General features: G+C 41.5%; 1 protein-coding gene and 1 long non-coding RNA gene across 3 annotated transcripts in view; one reads left to right on the top strand and one right to left on the bottom strand.

Annotated features, from left to right (window-relative positions):
- The window catches only part of UNC5D (unc-5 netrin receptor D), a 440995-nt gene that overhangs the window by 71284 nt on the left and 350568 nt on the right, over nt 1–19143 (top strand). The gene's annotated exons all lie outside the window — the stretch shown is intronic.
- LOC309395966 overlaps nt 1–19143 on the bottom strand; it is a 478400-nt gene that overhangs the window by 447144 nt on the left and 12113 nt on the right. The gene's annotated exons all lie outside the window — the stretch shown is intronic.

Below are 19143 nucleotides of genomic sequence, written 5' to 3'. Positions count from 1 at the left end.
TTTTCCTCAAAAAAGAAAGTGAAAATCTGGGTGCATCTTATACACTGAATACAGCATTTTTTGCCTCCTGAAGCCACACCCCCTTCACAAAAATGGATGTGCATAGCCTTATGAAGGCTTTCAGAGAGCTCCTGGGGACTGGGGAAATGAGCAAAAAATGGGCCATTGTTTGCTCATGTTTGAAAGAGAGTAGAATGTCTTGGTCTTTTCTCTGTCTCATAGTATCTGCATTGTCAGTTGTTCTAGGACAGGGATGTCAAACTCAAGGCCCACAGGCCAGATCTGGAAACAGCAAAGGACCTGCCCGGTCGAGGCCGACCAAGCACTGATCTGCAACCTGGCAGCGGCCATTCTGGGCTGGAACACAGTCAGCCTTAGATCGGGGCTTGGCCAGGGGCATCCATGGGCACAGCTATAAGCCATTGCATCTGGAGGACTCTGCAGGGCAGAGATGAGATTGGGGTGAGGTAGAGGGTCTGTGTCCTGGCCTGAGTGGGTAGATCGGAGTGAGACTACAACCTGGGTATCTGGCAAGGGAGCCTCTGAGCATGTGAAGAGTGTCCCTCACTTGCTTCACCTGAGTCAGGGTCTGCATCTGAGAAGCCCAGCTGTGGCTTTCCATCAGGGGGTGGTCCTAGTGAAAGGGAAGCCTCATGGACTGCAAGGCCATACCAAGAGCAGGACATGGAGGCTCTGGTGTGGCTCTTGGGTGGGTGTGGCAGCCATCTGGGCTTGAACGGGGACAGCCTTGGATCTGACTCAAAGGGCCACCCCTGCCCACCCCCTGGGCATGCTCACAGGAGGTAGAAAGAGCAAGCAGGGCCTGGCATCCCTGGGGACCATCTTGCCCTGCAGGCTGACTGCATTCTGAGTGCTCCCCTTTCATCTAGGACATTCACACTTGCTGTCTCCTGTGTGCATGTCCAGGGGGTGGAGCCGAGACAGCAGGGTGGTCTCTTGCTAACTCCAGAGTGGCTGCATGGGTTGTATCTAAGGCTGACCATGTTCAGACTCAGATGGCTGCCACAAGTTGTAGATGAGTGCTGCATCTGCCCCAGCACCTCCATGCCCATTCACCAGCCTGGTCTTGCAGCCCCCTTTCCATGGGATTGTCCTGCCCTCATGTGGGAAAGCCACAGCCAGCAGCCAATAAGCACTCAATCTCTCCCCCTCCCCTCATCACTTCCTGAGCATGGAGAAAGATTGGGACATTATGAAAAGTATTTGCAAGCTGATGAGACTTTGAGGCAGTGAAATCCCTGGATTCAACCTCTCATCAGCTTGCAAATGCCTTTCACACTGTCAGTCTCTGCCCGAAGAGCATTTGCAAGCCAACAAGGCCTTGGGGCAGAGAAATCACCTTGCTTGAAACCTCCCATTGGCTTGTAAATGCTCTTCATGCCGAGACTGAAACAGTGTGAAAGGCATTTTCAAACTGATGGGAGGCTTCAAGCAAGGTGATTTCACTGCCCCAAAACCTCATTGTCTTGTTAACGCTCTTCAGCTGGACCTGGTACAAATCCCAGTTCACAGAGAACAGAGGCCTAAACTACTGCAGCGCGAGATCAGTAGGGCAAGTTGTCATGCTACTGATCTTTTGTGATCGCGTGCTACAGTACTGAACAAACTGCAGGGTATCAGTGCTTGTGCATGGCTGAGGAGGGTGCCTGGGGTGGGGAGGGGTTGAACAGTGCTTAATGGACTGCATTGGGGAGAGGCGTGAAAATGGAAAGCCACCATAGGCAATGGACAGGCAGCAGTGGGCAGGGGCTTCCCATTTTGACCTGTCCCCACTGCGGTTGTTTCTGTGGCTGGCCTCCCACCTAAAACTTCCCCACCCCCTGTGCCCCAGTATTTTTCGACTTCCCCCAGGCATCCTCCTCAGCTGCCCGCAAGCACCAATACTCAGTTGGTTCCCCCAGGCTTTGGCGCTCACCCTGGATCACCCCTCCAAGCCTTGTCTGGTCCATCACAGGTGCCCCTCAATGTGAGCAATGACAAGTGGGACAGGTCAAGTCGACCACACCCACCTAGTCACATGACCACCCAGTTACTCCCACCTGATCCTTTAAGGGTGACCATAATGCTGATCAGGCCCTCAATGAAATTGAGTTTGACATCCCTCCTCTAGGATGAACAGGAGACTAGAAAGAGACCTTGAGGTCATTCACTCAAGTGCTATAAATACACTGTGAAGGAAACTGTATGCCACTGTGACATCCAGGCAAAGGAACTAGAAGCTACAATTGCTGGCAGAACCCACTAGGGAGCCAGGTGTTATGAAGCCTACACCAGTATTGAAGACAGGTGCTACCAAAAATGGATGGAAAATTGGAAGTGATCCAATAACACCTAGTTATTGAGACTAAAGGTGTGCAATGGCTCAGCATTCAGCTGTCAGCACAGGTTCAAGACCCAAGTGCTGCAAAATAGAGTGAGCTGTTACTTGCTGTAGGTCCTACCTACTTAGCAATCTGAAAGCATGCAAATGGACAAATAGGTGTCACTTCAGTGGGAAGGTAACAGCATTTCATGTGCCTCAGCAAGTCATCATATAGTCATGCTGGCCACATGTCTGGATATGTCTTTGGGCAATGTTGGCATGATGACCCCGACAAGGCATGAAGGTCACACAGCCAGCTCAGAGTTCAAACTCCCCATTAATGCTCCAAATGTCCCCTCAAACATCCCCATGTTCTTGGCAAGTCCCAGAGGAAAGAGCGCACACAAACACACGGCAGCCTCTGACTGTGCCCAGTCCAGCAAAACAAAGATACAGGGAAATGAGTCCACGAAACAAGGAACAAACAATGAGTCTACAAACCAAGGAACAAACAATGAGTCCACAAAGTCAGGAACAAGGTACTGAGTCCATAAAGTCAGGAAGAAAGCCCTGAGTAAGGAAGAAGCAAGCAGTCCTGAAAACTCCAAATGTTTGTACCGGCACACCAAACTACCAATTCAGTGTTTGTTCCTGACAAATGCCTCTTCCCACAGCATCTCCTTAAATCTCAGTTCTCAGGTGTGCCTTGTGAAGAGGGACGGGGACTGCACTGTTCCCACTTTCTCTCCACTCTCTGTGCTTGTGTCAGCGTTCCAAATATCATGCAGAATTAAATCATTGTCCAAGGCAAAGTAGTCCTTAAAACTCCAATTTAATAAGATAGGCATGTTGGCATTATGCTGTTGAAATTTCAACTCTAAGGTACATCCGGTGAATTCCCCAAGTTAAAAGTTCATCATCTATCCCCACACCCCATAATTCATCACATGGTCCAATCTTCATCTTCCACGCTGGCATGTACACCCCTCTTCTTCCGGCCAGGTGTCGAGGTGCGGAGACAAAAGACGACCTTGAGCTTCTAAGAAATCCATAACAATACATTCCACAATCCTACTCCTTTCTATTCCCCCCTCCCAACTACTATACCAATGAAACAGCATAATATATATGTTTTAATTATGTGGCAGGCCAAAGATCCTAAAAGGAACAGAATTACAGGCCTGACAGCTTGGGGATCAGGAGGAGGCAGTCCCTGCTTATCACCTGAGCTCTGTCGTTCCTCATCTCCACTGCTTGCCCTCTCTTGGTACTGCTGACCATGTTCCTTCCTGCTAACAAGCCATCCCAATCCTGAGGGGCCCTGGACTGCCTCGGCCTGATCCTCCACACATTCCTCCAAAGCCAACGAAGCTGCCACCTCGGTCAGCTCTAGTTCCAGTTCGTCGTCCTCCACAGATTCAGGCTCCAATAGTGGCATGACACTTGCCTCTGTTGTCTATGAAGACCGCACCCGAGAGTTGGACTCAACTGGGCAGGGACACCTTTACCTTTAGTTTTATTGTAACAATGAATTTCCTGTGCCCCCATTGTGGTAGATTCTGTGCTTCCAGTTTGGGACTGCAGAGCCATCTACCTGTTCATAGATGCACTGCACATCAGTGTATCTTCTCTGAACCTGAAGGGTTACCTATAACTATAGTATTTTTCAAAACTATATTCCTGCATTTCCTTTTTGTCCATTGGCTACACACCTATTATGCAACCAGCCTCTTCATAACGGAAAGCCTGTTCACTACAAGGCATGCTCCCATCACACTACATCACATAATTCTTCTTCTTCTGACTTTGTGGACTCAGTACCTTGTCCCTGACATTGTTTTATTTATCTCTGTGCAAAGGAAGGCAGGAAGAGTGAGTTAATTAAATCCTCTATGATCAATAGCACGATGAAATCTTAATGCTTCTGTCTGACATCCAACACATCTTTAAGTTATTCCTCTATTAAGAAGCTAGTGGGTTCAAATGGCCTGTTTGTTTATTTGATTGCAGAGCCGATTTCAGAGTTTGAACAGGAGTAAAGAGGTAGCCTGCCAAAATGCAAGAAGTCATTCTGGACTGTGTTCAAATGTTTTTTTTCAGGAGGAATTCAAGTATGATTAAGGTCCTCTTGTCTACAGTTTTTTTTTTTAATTTGTCTCTATATTCTCTGTAGGACTCATTCATCACAGCTCATTTTATCAGGCTCTTGGGGCACATTCTGCAAATTGAAGGACAGAAAACTCAATAGAGAAAATTACCAATCTCTGAATCTCGTTCATCTGAATTTTAACTCCCTCTGCCTCCAAAGATTTCAGGTGGATAGCTTCATTTAAACATGAATAAACAAATAGAAGAAAGGGAGAGAACTCTAATTGTTTTCTCATGTTTAAATGAAGCTATGCCCCTTGAGCATCCAATCAGTTCTCTCTCTCTCTCATTCACACACGTACAATATTAGATTATAAAAATAATCTCTTGCATTACATATTCTTGTTCGTAATTGTCTCAATGTGTAAATAAAAATAGAGTATATATTAGTTGTGCACCAATATGAAGCTCTTATTTGTCTAAAAACAAGATGAAAAAATATGTAAAAGAAAATAGAATCATATGTTCCCTTAGAATTTGTCATTGAATTATTAAATTGTCAACATCTGAGACAGCACGCTAATCAACTTCGGAGTTGCCCCACGTGTAGGAGGAGGGGTTGCATGAGGGCCCCAGATAGGTGTCAGGTGATGGGACTCATGATGGAAGAGGTGCCAGGATGACAAGCCAGCTGCGGTCAGTTCAGAAGCCACCCAGCCCTGAAGAGTACTTGCTGGAGTCAGCCAGTCACAAATGGGAACTGGAGGGCAAGGCGTTCTGAGTCTGTTTAGCCAGCTGGCTAGCAGAAGTCATTAATGCTGGCTAGAAACCCTTTTATTTGTATTGTTCACCACATATCAAGCCGAGACTCCAGTTCTCAGCTTGATATCAAGCTGAGACCCATTCTGCTCACAATGTTGCCTCTTCTTTTGCTGGCTTGGTTTGGGACTGTGACAGGTAGCCAGCATTCCTCACCCTCTTTCTTTTGCATTCCAGGCTGCTAGCTGCTTCCAACCTGCTCGTAGGGATTACATGATCGTTGGCTGCTGCATGTTGATTCTCATTGGTTTTGCAGAGTCAACTGTTTATTAGTTTGTTCGGAATCAGCTGTTGGTTGGGGCGGCTTGCTGATTCTGGAGGAGGCTGCACATTGGTGTCAACTGGTGGGATAGCTGAAGAACCAGTGAAGGAGACTGACATGGGAATGGCGGAGGGGGGTGCATCCCATGTGGGCAAACCCCCAGAGATGGCTGTGTTAGAAGGCGGTGCAGGCCACTGGAGAGTGGGGGGGGAGGAGTCCACACTGCTGCTTGGACTGGGGAAGGTCCATCCGGTCTTCCACAGCAGTAGACCCTTGACCCCATACCAGCCCAGACCCATAATAATGGATGGGGACATCCATTATGAAATAGGCCAAGTGTTAGATTCTCAGGTGCAAATGGGGACCCTTCAGTACTTGGTCCATTGGAAAGGGTAGTCCACAGCTGAGGCCTCATGGGTGGGATATGCAATCGTTTATACAAGGGGGTCTCCAAAGTTGACAACTTTATGAACAACAGCACTTATATTTATATATATATAAATGCATTTGTGTTACAACCCCTGGTATGACTAAATATGGGAGGAAGGTCACTACTCCCTCTTTCTGTCCTTCGGCTTATCGCAGAAGACCATGCAGGCAGAAAACCATATTTTTATTTTTACTGTTGCCTTTTTATATTTGTGTTGTATTTGTACTTATTTATTTATCAGTACAAATACAACACAAATATATACATACATACATACATACATACATACATACATACATACATACATATATATATATATATATATATATATATATATACACACTGCTTCACAGTGAAATCCAATCAATTCAATTCAAAGTTATTTATTATTTTATTCCAGAATTTTTAATTGTATATTTATTGCATTTTTTTAAAATATGTGTTCTGCTCTATGACTGCAATGATAGATTGAATTGAAGTACTGCTTCACAGTGCTTTACAGCTCTCTCTAAGCAGTTTACACAATTAGCCTATTGTCCACAACAATCTGGGTCCTCATTTTACTGACCTTGAAAGGATGGAAGGCTGAGTCAACCTTGAGACAGTGAGAATCGAATGGCTGGCAATCAGCAGAATTAGCCTGCATTACTGCATTCTAATCAGTGTGCCACCCTGGCTGGTGAAGTCCATAAGTTTTAAAATTGCCAAGTTTGGAGACCCTGGCCTAGATTATGTTCCCCATGTTGCGTGCCTTCTTGCTGATCACTTGCAATAGTCTTGAATCAAGTTGTATTCAGAGCCAGCTTTCACTTTTCACTTGATATCCAGAACACACACTTAATACTGTGTTTATTTTCGGGGAAACAGGGTAGTATATCCCAAAAATGCAAGTATGCAAAATTTAGCTTGTGCCCTTTAAAATAAACAACAACAAAAAGTCAGAGGAGAAGAAGAGACCAAGTTCTTTAGAACAGCCAGATGCAAGCATTTAATTGCACAAACCAGGGTCTCATCGGGGACTATGGATTCCTTTCTCATTATGAAACCTGATTGAAGAAATAACGATGTAGCCCTTGCAGAGGAAGATTCCCCTGAAAAGATTTCTTTTGAAATTCAAATACTGCCATTAGACTTGCTGTTGTTCAATCAACAAGGAAAGGAAGAACAGAAGCTAGGTGATGGAGTGCATGCTTTGAATGCAGAAAGGTTAACTTAAAAGAATCTCCTTTCACAGCTTTGGAAAAGACCTCTGTGACACCTCAAAGAGAAACCCTGCCTGTCTGAACAAACAGCATTGGTTTAGACAATCCACTCGTAGGTTTCATTGCAAGGTTTCTTCAGAAGGAAATTCAGCACAGAAACAAAAAAATTGCAATGAAGAGATGCTCCAAAGATGAAGTGATATTTAAAAAAGAAGGGAGAATTTCAAATTTGTTTCTAAAGCACCCAGTTTGGAAGCCATCAGGCCTGGAAGCCATCTTTTACATTGGATCTTCAGCCTGCCACATTTTCTGCTGTGGGAAAATAGAAGGGGGGATTATGTGGATATGGGAGATATATAGTCTAAATAACATTCCTTTCTCAGAGAGTCAAGGACATCTTGCCCTGCACCTAGAGTGGTGTGACTGGGAAGCATCTCCAGTTGGGATGGTGCCTGATTGGACCATGTGATGGACATATGGGTGCTGGGCAGGGACGTGAACTTTCACTTGGGTGGGGAAAACCTGGAAGCTTTCAGATCCGGGTTTTCCCAGATGTGCCCATATGACATCTCTAATAAAATGGAACTTTGAGGAAACTCAAGCCTTGGAGTCTTCTTTCGTTGGGGGTGTTAGAGTGGTGAAATTCAAAAAAATTAGTACTGGTTCTGTGGGCGTGGCTTGGTGGGCATGGCAGGGGAAGGGCAAAATCTCCATTCCCACCCCACTCTGGGGCCAGCCAGAGGTGGTATTTGCCTGTTCTCCGAATTACTCAAAATTTCCCTAGTTCTCCAGAACCTGTCAAAACCTGTTGAATTTCACCCCTGGGGTGAAACCTTGGAACCCTGGCACCTTCCCCAACACATACAAAACAAAACAAAACAAAACAAAACAATACAATACAATACAATACAATACAATACAATACAATACAATACAATACAATACAATACAATACAATACAATAGCAGAGTTGGAATGGACCTTGGAGGTTTTCTAGTCCAACCCCCTGCCTAGGCAGGAAACCCTATACTGTATAAACCCTATACCCTATACATCTATCTAAAGAAGTTTGGTTGGGAGAACTACTGCACTGAGTTACCAACCACATCAATATATCAGGCAGGAGAGCTGAGAGAAATAGATAAACACCTGTGGCTTTATATTACACAGGTTAATGTTAAGAAGTATGTGTTTTCATAATCTCAGTATAAGGAATATGGAGATTATCCTCTCTCTCCCCCCCCTCTCTCTCTCACACACACTTTAAGCTGAATGAATAAGAACCAGGAGACATTTGGAGACAGAAGGGCAGAGTGTAGAATTTTTCAGATGGCTGGACTGGGGAGGCTGATTTCATCACTATTCTCAATGTCCAACGTGAGTTTGATGATAGAACTCTATCATTTGTCTATCGAGATTCTCAGTTATCTAAGTTATGATTGTCCCAAAGGTGCTTTTTCAAGAGGCAACCGAACATTCTTTGTTTTTTTCTTGAAGACATTTTTGCTTCTAATCCAAGAATTGAAGAAATTTATTGGATGAGAAGCGAAACGTCTTTAAGGAAAAACAAAGTCCAGTTGCCTTTTGAAAAAGCACCTTTGGGACAAACCTGTGATTTGTATTGAGAGACATACTATATAAACTCTGATGACATCCCATTCCTGGTTACAATTCATAAAATTCTCAGTTCAGAAATTCCCAATGTTTTGGACTGCTTAGTTTAATTTAAGCATGTAATTCCTTTTTAGACTCATTTCCCATGCTATATGTAAATTAAAATTGGCCTAATTTAATGATTATTATAAAGACTCCAGTATAATAATGATGTTAATTATTCTGAACTGTATAAACATTAAGCATTTACAAATTATTTACAGATAAATGATACACAATATGTTCTACTATCATAGAATATTATCTACATTATATAGGCTCTATAGTCTATATAGATTAAACAAAACACTATGTGAAATGTTGAGATGAGCCAGAATTGTTTCAATAAATAATAGTATAAGATTAACCATAATTATATATAGATTTCTGTGGGCACTTTCTCTCAACATATACATTTCTTTCCATATATTTAATCATCTAAAATGTTGAGATGTTTGAGCTCCCTTTTAGTTTTAGCTCATGTTAAGCTGCATAAATTCTGTTTAAGTTTGGAATGTCTGATTCAATTATGTTAAATGATATTAATAATAGAGGCAACAGCAAATTACATTTCACACTTTGGTGCCAAGAATTTACTGCCAAGCATTTTAGGTAAGCTGACAATTTGTACCACATGAAAGGAAGATCTGCCTTAGGAATGCTAGAATTCTCATAGTCAAAACTGCTTTTGTTAAACAAATTAGTTTAGCTGCATTTGTATTAGATACAACACCAAAATATTACTTCATGATTTTCACTTCCTGCTATTATCCATTCATCCATCTATCTAAGGACCCACCTCACTGGTCTTCTCAAGAAAGTAGAACTCTTGGGGCACTTAGCACATGGGTCCTCAAACTATGGGCTGCATGCAGCCCGCCAAAGATATTAATACGGCCCACACAGGACTGTGAGGTTGCCCTGCCCACATCACCTCACCCACCACCAAGCGCAGGACTTACCTCCCAAGAGATCTGCAGGCTGGAACTGAAAGGTAAGGCCAAATATTTTGGTCTGCAGAATGCTTCTGGAGGTGGTGGGGGTAAAAGGAGACCACAAAACAGGCAAAAAAATAAGCCATTTTTACCTGGTTTTGGTCTGCAGAATGTTTTTGGAGATGGGAGGAAAGGAGGCCCAAAACGGGTGAAAATGGCCCATTTTTTGGCCAAAAAACAAGCTGTTTTTGCCTGGTTTTGGTCTGCAGAATGCTTCTGGAAGTGGGGGGAGGGGTTAAAAGAGCCCAAAAATGGGCAAAACCAGTCTGTTTTTCACTGTCCCCACCTCCAGAGGATAGAAAAAGAGGGAAAGATAGATAGAGACAGAGAGAGAGAAAGAGAGAAAGAAAGAGAGATAGAAAGTGAGAGAGAAAGAAAGAGGGAGAGAGAGAAAGAAAAAGAAAGAGAGACAGAAAGAGAGGGGGGAGAGAAAGAGATAGAGAAAGAGAGAAGGAGGGAGTGAGAGAGAGAAAGAAAGAGAGGGAGAGAGAAAGAGATAGAGAAAGAGATGGGGAGAGGGAAAGAGAGGTGGAGAGACAGAAAGAGAGAGGGAGAGAGAGAAGAAAAGAGGGAGAAAGAGAGAAAGGGAGAGAGATAGAAAGAAAGAGATAGAAAGAGAAAAAGAGAAAGAGAGAGAAAGAGAAAGAGTGAGGAGAGGGAGAAAGAGAGGGAGGGAGAAGGAGAGAGAGAAAGAGAGAGACAAAAATGAGTGGGGGAGAGAGAGAAAGAAATAGAACGAAAGAGGGAGGGAGAGAAAGAGGGGGAGAGAGAAAGAGAGAGGGAGAGAGAAAGAAAGAAAGAGAGAGAGAGAGAGAAAGAGAGAGGGAGAGAGAGACAGAAAGAGAGAAAGGGAGAGAGAGTGAAAGTGTAAGGATTGGCTCTCCTTCTAACTTAAGAAAGAGGGAAGCAGTCCCTTAAATAGGTAAAGGTAAAGGTTCCCCTCACACATGTGTTAGTTGTTCCTGATTCTAGGGGGCGGTGTTCATCTCCGTTTCAAAATAGGAGAGCCAGCACTGTCTGAAGAGGTCTCTGTGGTCATGTGCCCGGCATGACTAAATGTTGAAGGCACACGGAATGCTGCTACCTTCCCACCAAAGGTGGTCCCTATTTTTCTACTTGCATTTTACATACTTTTGAACTGCTAGGTTGGCATAAGCTGGGACAAGTAGTGGGAGCTCACTTCATTACACGGCACTTGGGATTTGAAAGGCCGAACTGCTGACCTTTCTGATCGACAAGCTCAGCGTCTTAGCCACTGAGCCACCCGACCCTTAAATAAGTGTCTCCTAATATAACTCCTTATATTAGTTTCTCAACAAACACACTCTAAGTTAGGCCACTTAGGACTATAGACCAGCAAAAGCTCTTTCTAGCCCATACTTTGGGACTGCTCAGATAGTGGGAGTGGGTGGAGAGTAACCACCATATAAAAAATCTTGGTCTTCCAAGATAGAAAGTGGCAATATTCTTAGAAAAACTTACAATATTATTCAAATGGATGAATTCTCTAGAATATGTAACATCAACCATTGGAGGAGAAAAAAACATTCTTTGTGAAAATGAATGCATTTTCATAGTCTTCTAATCATTGACTTTGCATACTGATTGTTTATTTTTTTAAGATCCTTGTTGGAGAGCAACTGTCCCAGTTGGGAGGAGGGACTCAAGTAGGGAATTAGTCTGGAATCATTATGTAAACACAAGAGGGCAAGATTTGACCACCACCCCTTCCGGAATGTCTTTGAGTCTTATCTAGTCTTTCCCAAGTGAAAGCTGCCAGTCTGGGGAGATTCTTGTAGAATAGGCATAGAACAATAAAGTAGCTTTATTGAACTCTACAAGTGTGGGTCTGGTGATTCATGCATGACAGCCCTGGAATAAAAAGAGAACAATTAGAATGCCATTTTATATCTCCCGAGAAACCAGGAGTATCTGCCGCCATAAAGTAAATTACTGCATTTTTTTTTTAAGGCATGAAAATAAAATGTGTGTCTGTGTCTTTGTGAGTGTGTACGCTGGGTAGCAGAAGGAATAGGAACAACTTGGAACTCTAATGTGTTAGTCAGCCAGGATGGCATGACAGCAATTTACAACATTTAACACTTACTCAGTGATTTACAACTTCAGAATATTTAACAAACATACCCTGATTAACTGAATGAATTAAAACTTGTGTTCAGTGGGAGAAAGAAAGAAAAAGGCAGAAAGGTTGTTCAAACCCATTCAGAATCTGCTGATTGGAAAGCTGACTAATAACTCCATCCATCATGTTCTCTCTGGGGGATTTTGGGTGGTTAACTTCTAAAAGGAGAAGGGCAGAAATATATGTTTGTCTGGGAGCAATGCTGTTAAACTGTAACCTTTGTCCCTTATTCCTTCCTTCACATGTGTCAGCGTTCCAAATATCATGCAGAATTAAATCATTGTCCAAAGCAAAGTTATCCTTAAAACTCCAATTTAATAAGAGAGACATGTTGGCATTGTGCTATGAAATTTCAACTCTAATGTACATCCTGTGGGTTCACTCAGTTGAAAGTTCATTATCTATCCCCACACCCCATAATTCATCACATGGTCCAATCTTCATCTTCCACGCTGGCATGTACACCCCTCTGCTTCCGGTCAGGTGTCGAGGTACGGAGACAAAAGACAACCTTGAGCTTCTAAAAAGAACCATAACAATACATTCCACAATCCTACTCCTTTCTATTCCCCCCTCCCAACTACTACACTAATGAAACAGCATAAGAAATTAATAAAAAGTGTGGCAGGCCAAAGATCCTAAAAGGAACATAACTACAGGCCTGACAATATGTCTGGAAATCTCCATTAAAATAAGAATAACTAGGCCAATAAATATGAATGGCTTCCTTTACAGTGTCAGAAAAATCTCACTTCCTGAACTGCATTTCATGAAATCTCACTGTATGAACTGCAAAGAGAATAACCATTTACTATATATAAAACAAAGGTAAAGAAATCAACTTCTTCTTTAGATAAACATCTATTTTATTTTCAAATAAAAATAGTTGTTAAACAATTAGATCACTGCATACAACTAAAAGTTCATTTTGCCATCATAAAGTGTTTCACAATCCTTTTAATTACTTTACTTTGCTTTTTTTCATTTTTAAATCAGTCAATGTCATTATCAAGCTGCTGTTCCTTTTTACATCTGGTATAGTTATAATCTTTTCTGAAACATTAATGAAAAGTTAAATGATATCTTCAATCTTATTATATGAAGTCCTTCTGGAATAAACTTTCTTCTTCAACCTATCTTAGATTCTTAGAAAATTGTACTTTCTTATAAACAGGTGTGTCCTTATCTGGTTCATGGTCAGTTCTGTGACCTATCCCAGAAGTTCTAATCCTCAAAGGAAGTAGAAATCACATTAATATTATTGTTGTGTGATGCTTCAACAATTCAATGAGGGTTTGGACATTAGCAATGCTGTTTTAAAGTGAAATGTTGAACTGAAACAGCATTATCGTTAAAATTTGTTGAGGAACAAGTGCCCTGCTTTGATCCATATACTTTAAGGAGATTCCTTCTTTTGTCTATCAATGCTCACTTGATTCATTATTGAGAGTGGCTCATCTAGATTTACCTTCAGAAAATGTTGAAGATTTCCTTCTGCTCCTCCAAAAAATACTGGAGACTTCCTCCTTCTCCTCTTCTCCTTCATTGACTTTTATGCTTCTACATTTTAACTCTGCACATTTGATTAAACAATATACAAATGGCCAAATCAATAAACAAAATGAAGTGATCATTCTGCATACAGATACATTTTGCATACAAAGAACATTCTGTAGGAGATACACACACACACACACACACACATCCACCCCCCACACCGTATTTTTCAGAGTATAAGATGCATAGTTTTCTCTCAAAAAAGAGGCTGAAAATCTGGGTCCATCTTACACATCGAATATAGCATTTTTTGCCTCCTGAAGCCCCGTCCCTTTCACCAAAATGGCTGTGCATAGCCTTATGGAGGCTCTCAGAGAGATCCTGGGGGCTGGGGAGGGCAGAAATGAGCCAAAAAGGCCCGTTTTTTGCCCTCCAGCCCCCAGTAACACTCTATAAGCCTCCATACGGCTATGAATGCAATTGTTTTGACAAAAAAGGGTCCATTTCCATGAAAAACAGGCCATTTTTGTTCGTTCCCCCCCCCCTTAAATTCTTAAATGGAAAGAAAAACAGTCCATGGGGTAATCTCTTTTCTAATAATAAAATTTCCTCACCAATTCAACACACTTTTTCTTTCCACTTTCCTTCCATTCCGGAGCTGTCCCAACTTCAGCAGCTTCAAAGGCTGGATTTCTGTCATTGGAAAAAAGAGCTTTTCCTTGATCAATCATGGACTTTGCGGTGTCCTTGAGATTAACAGGATGTGCTCTCCTCTATCACCATCTCTACAGGACGGTTTAGGTCCAAAAGGACCGTCCAGCAGCAGATATATAGACTGCGATCTTGGAGCTCCAAGACTGCACGTCATGTCATTGCGACGTCAGCTCCTCCCCTCCAGAGGCACAAGTATTTTAACAAACTGCATCACTGTTTGGTTTCATGGCAGCAGTGCCTCAGATAGGAAGTCCATATAGAGAGTGATAAGGACAGCAGATAATGTTATGGGAATTTTACTTCCTATTCTTCAGAATACTATTTATAAGCGCTATGTACTTAGTGCTCAAAATATTGTTAGAGGCTCCACACACCCACTTTATGGTCTGTTTCTAGCAGGACTACCAAAGTCTATAACAGCTTTGTTCCCCTCTGGTAAACTTACAAGATTCATTTGTCTCACCTTATACGTGTACATATACATCTGAACTAGACAGTGTTGTTTCTCTGTGACATAATATATGTGGATATATGCATAATGTTGTATTTATTTATTTATTTTGTCATGTTTATGTAGTGTATATTAGAGGTGGTGAACTTTGACAGCTGTATGCAATGAAATTTCATTTTAATGTATGCCAATTAGCATACATTCAAAGTGATAATAAAGTTAGTGTGACCACATTCTTTGAATGTGAACTCAAATAGTAGCCTCTGCCTAGGTTACAAAGAAACAAGGTTACAAAGCACAAGCTGAATGAGCATTCATTACCAGAAGTTGAATTCCTTATACTTATCCCCAAATACCAGTCATGTTTATTTCACCCACTTCACAAGTATATTATCAGCCGTAATGCTGTTAAACTGTTGATAGCAGTTTGAAAGAGTAGCTTATTTATCTTTATGATAGTTAATTGTGGATTTGTCAAATGAATTATGTGGGTTTTTAAGAAGGAAATTGAGGTGTTGAAAAGACTTAGCTTCTTCCTATTGCCCAGATAGCAGTTCTTTGTTTCACCTTAATCCTCAAATCTTCTCTAGCCAAAAGTTTTGTGCTCATTTATGTTCCCTCCCTTCCTCTACCAACTGATAAAAGCAAGAATCATCCAAGGGAAAGCTTATTTATCCTACCGATTGATTCTTATGTAATCTATAGCAAACTGCCTAGAATTGGGAATCAGGTGGCATGTAAATTTCATTCAGAACAATAATCATTAGCTTTTTCATCATCTAAGTGATTAGAAATTAATCCACCATTAGCGGTTATATACGTTTTGATATAACCACAATCAATGCACGTTTGTTCTTTTACTTCAGTGTTGCATATCCTTGCTTGGATGGTCACTATTTAAAAAAAACATGAGCATTTGGGGGGCTTTGTGCATACTTTGAATTAACTGGCATTGCTGTTTTCCATACTGAAAATGTTGTTTTCTATTGATGAAACTTTCGATGGAATTTTCAAAATGTAAAAAAAAGCAAGGTGACCAAGTAAAACCATGAACAGTTTTGGATGTTTTGTGTTGGCTGTAGATCCAGGCTTCACACAGTGTCATTTTACTGACAGGGTTATACACATTTCCTAATAGGGGTTTAAAGATTGGGCCACACCTGCTGTGTTAAAACACAGGCAAGTCTACTCGAAAGCAGAAACTCATAGTAAAGTTTTGCTTAAATTGCCTTGCGTTCCCCCACTGTCATCAAGATGTGCTGGACTCCAGTTCCTCCTGGTTATGGGAATTATGGGATAATATTATTGCTTCTTGGGTTTGCTTAGTTCACTTTGCCAACTGTGATTGTACCTCTAAGCCTCGGCTCCTATTAGTCTGCTCTACTTCCTAACTTTTCATCTTCTGAAAGTTTTTTTTTTAAATAATCAAATTGGCTACCTCCCCATCCCTACAGATTGGGTATACATCACCCACCAAACAGCAATAAGTTCTACAAATAAATTGCTTCTTAATGAAGAAACAGTTAAACAAAACAGAGGCTTTTATATACGTCAACTTATGCTTGTCATGTTCCACTCTGTACATAAGGACAATTACTGGGAACTTTGGAATTACAATGATAGTAAATATTAAAATTGCATATTTTGATGGAAAACAAAATGGCAGAACTCAGAATGTCTCTTTTCTGATAGCACCAGGAGTAAAATTAAACTTTGCAAAGACTCATTTAAAAAAACATGTGAAACTTCAGGCGCTTCTCCCTCACTTTATAGACTCTTTCTCTGTAAATCAGATTTTAATATTGTTTCCCTGACAGCCCTCTTAGGAATATAAAGCAACTTAATTGCCTAAATTCCATGGAAGATAAGGGAATAAAGCAAAAACAAAATGAAAAAAGTGCTTATTCTAATTCCAGTTGACCTATTTTTAGAAGATATGTAAGTAAAGATGCAAAAAATAAACCAATCAAAACATCTCCACAGTTTGAGGTGAAACAAATTCCCAGATAAATATACACAGGAGAAGAGAATTCACCTTCAGACTGTGAACTACTCCAACATTTTCATTGCATATAGCTATACATTTGGGGAAAGAGCTGTTAAATACATACATTTTAGAAAGGACTTGTGTAGAATTTTAAAAGTTTGTTTTTTGGATTTTTTAAAGAAAATCACAGAACATGAACGACATAGATATGACTGAGAACATATAACAAAATTACACACTGAAAGCAGAATAGTTTGCCCATCTTTATTTGAAAACCATTGGACAACCACAAATACTGAGAGAAACAAAAAAAAGTCCATTTAAATAGTGTTTTCATCTACTTCATTTTACAGAATCCAATCAGCTATTGTCATTTGGTGATAACACAGTCATGCAACAACTGAAAAAGTTCCTCTGTGCTGAAAATTTAGAAATAGGCTTCCATTAAATAGTAATGATTCTTTTTTCAGGATCTGAGAAGGACAAAAGAAGAAGAAAAGAAACAATGCAATATTTGTACTCCCAGAAGACAATAGTCATTTATTGCTTCATCAGTAATGAAGCATTAAGATGAGAAGTAATACAATATTTAGAAGGGAAAGAGAGCATTCTCATCATACTCTTGCAAAATTTAATGCTGAATCACATAATCTGTACAATCTGATCCAATAAAAGTTTATTTGAAAGCAAGTCCCACTAGGGTCAAGAGGAGTGACTTTCAAATAACCAATTAACTCTAGAAGTTTTACTGTTCAGTAGCTGAGTTCTAACATTGCTTGAAATGGCATTAACATAGGCCATTTATTAAAACAATTGTGTGGATTTGCTGGCAATGGATGGTATGCCATGCAAAGGAATTTCAGCAGGCTCTCTTTGTACCATTTCTTCCTTCCAGAGGTGGGTTCCTACTGGTTTGGACTGGTTCAGTAGAATGGTAGTAAAAATCAGGGCTGTCTCTCTGAACCAGTCGTACTGGCAGGCTGGCCACGCCCCCGAACCAGTCCCCTGGTCTGCCGCTCGCTTGCCCACCCGGACGGCAAGCTGACCGAGCTGGGAAGCAGCTTGCTGGCAAAGAAGCCTCTCAGCTGCCTATTTGAATGCCGGAGGATCGGAGGCTTCTTTTCCGCCCTGCCACTAGCCACAGGGCACCAAAAAGTCCTCCAGCCAGTGAGAAGAAAGCTGCATATGCGTGAAGATGGTGGCAGTGACCAGAGGTCTTTTTGGCACCTGCACCAGTGGCTGGGTGGGAAAAAAAGCCTGTCTTCATAGGGTCACTTTTCTCCATGCCTGAGAATGATCAAAAGGTGTGGAGCAGCAGCCTTTAAGGACAAAGCCAGCGTAGCTGCCTAGAGGTAAGAAAACAAACCACTGAGGGAAGCCCCCCCCCCGAAGTTGCCGGCATTGCAGTCGCCCCTCTCAAGTGGAAGAGGTCCTTGGAGCTCCAAGTGGAATAGATCCTCGGCTGTTGAGAAGAAATTATCACAAGATCACAAGAACGGTGAGCAAAAATCCCAGGACCACATGGGGGAACCTAGTGAATGACCTGCAGAGAGCTGGGACCGATGTAACAAAGGCTACCTTCAGTAACACACTACGCCGCCAGGGACTCAGATGTCCCCCTGCTTACAATACAATACAATACAATACAATACAATACAATACAATACAATACAATACAATACAATACAATAATACAATACAATACAATACAATACAATACAATACAATACAACAATACAATGCAGTGCAATGCAATGCAATGCAATACAATACAATACAATACAATACAATACAATACAATACAATACAATACAATAATAGAGTTGGAAGGGACCTTGGAGGCCTTCTAGTCCAACCAAAGGGTAGCTCTGGGTGCACCATCCCCACTTTGTTCTCTTTGAGAACATAGAGAACAAAGTGGGGCGTTGCCAAGCATCCAAATTTTGATCATAGAGAATGAGAATGAAGAGAATGAAGCGGGCGTTGCCAAGCATCCAAATTTTGATCATATGATCAGGGGGATGCTACAATGGTTGTATATGTGAAAAATTAACATAAGTCACTTTTTTTCAGTGCCGTTGTATCTTTGAATGGTTACTAAACAAATGGTTGTAAGTCTAGCTATGCGTCTGATAAGGAAGGCTTATCACGTTTATGAAAATGAGCCAGGTAGATCTGTGCCAGATTAGTTAGAGTGTATCAATGATTATATCCTTGCATCTTGTCTATGGAGATTCTCAGTCATCCAGATCCTGGTTGCCCCACAGGTACTTTTTGAAAAGGCAACTCAGTAGTTGTCCGAAAGAGTACTAATGACCAGATGATTGCAAGAAATATTCCATTCCCCACCATTCAGTCAGAACTGAAGAAGTTTCTTGGATGAGAAGCAAAACATCTTCAAGGAAAAAAACAAAGAAAGTCTAGTTGCCACTTGAAAAAGCATCTTTGGGACATCCTTGCATTTTCTTGTTTAGACCATGGAAACTAATGGATTGCTCACACTCTTTTGGGCAAAGAGGGCACTTTCTAGCTTGGTCCAGCTTGGTATGCTTTCAGGCTGTTACTTTTTGATCTTGTGA

The sequence above is a fragment of the Natrix helvetica genome, assembly GCF_964273705.1.
Source record: "Natrix helvetica genome assembly, chromosome: 8".
Taxonomy (NCBI): domain Eukaryota; kingdom Metazoa; phylum Chordata; class Lepidosauria; order Squamata; family Natricidae; genus Natrix; species Natrix helvetica.
Note: the sequence above shows the minus strand (reverse complement) of the source record. Positions and strands in the feature narration are given on the sequence as shown.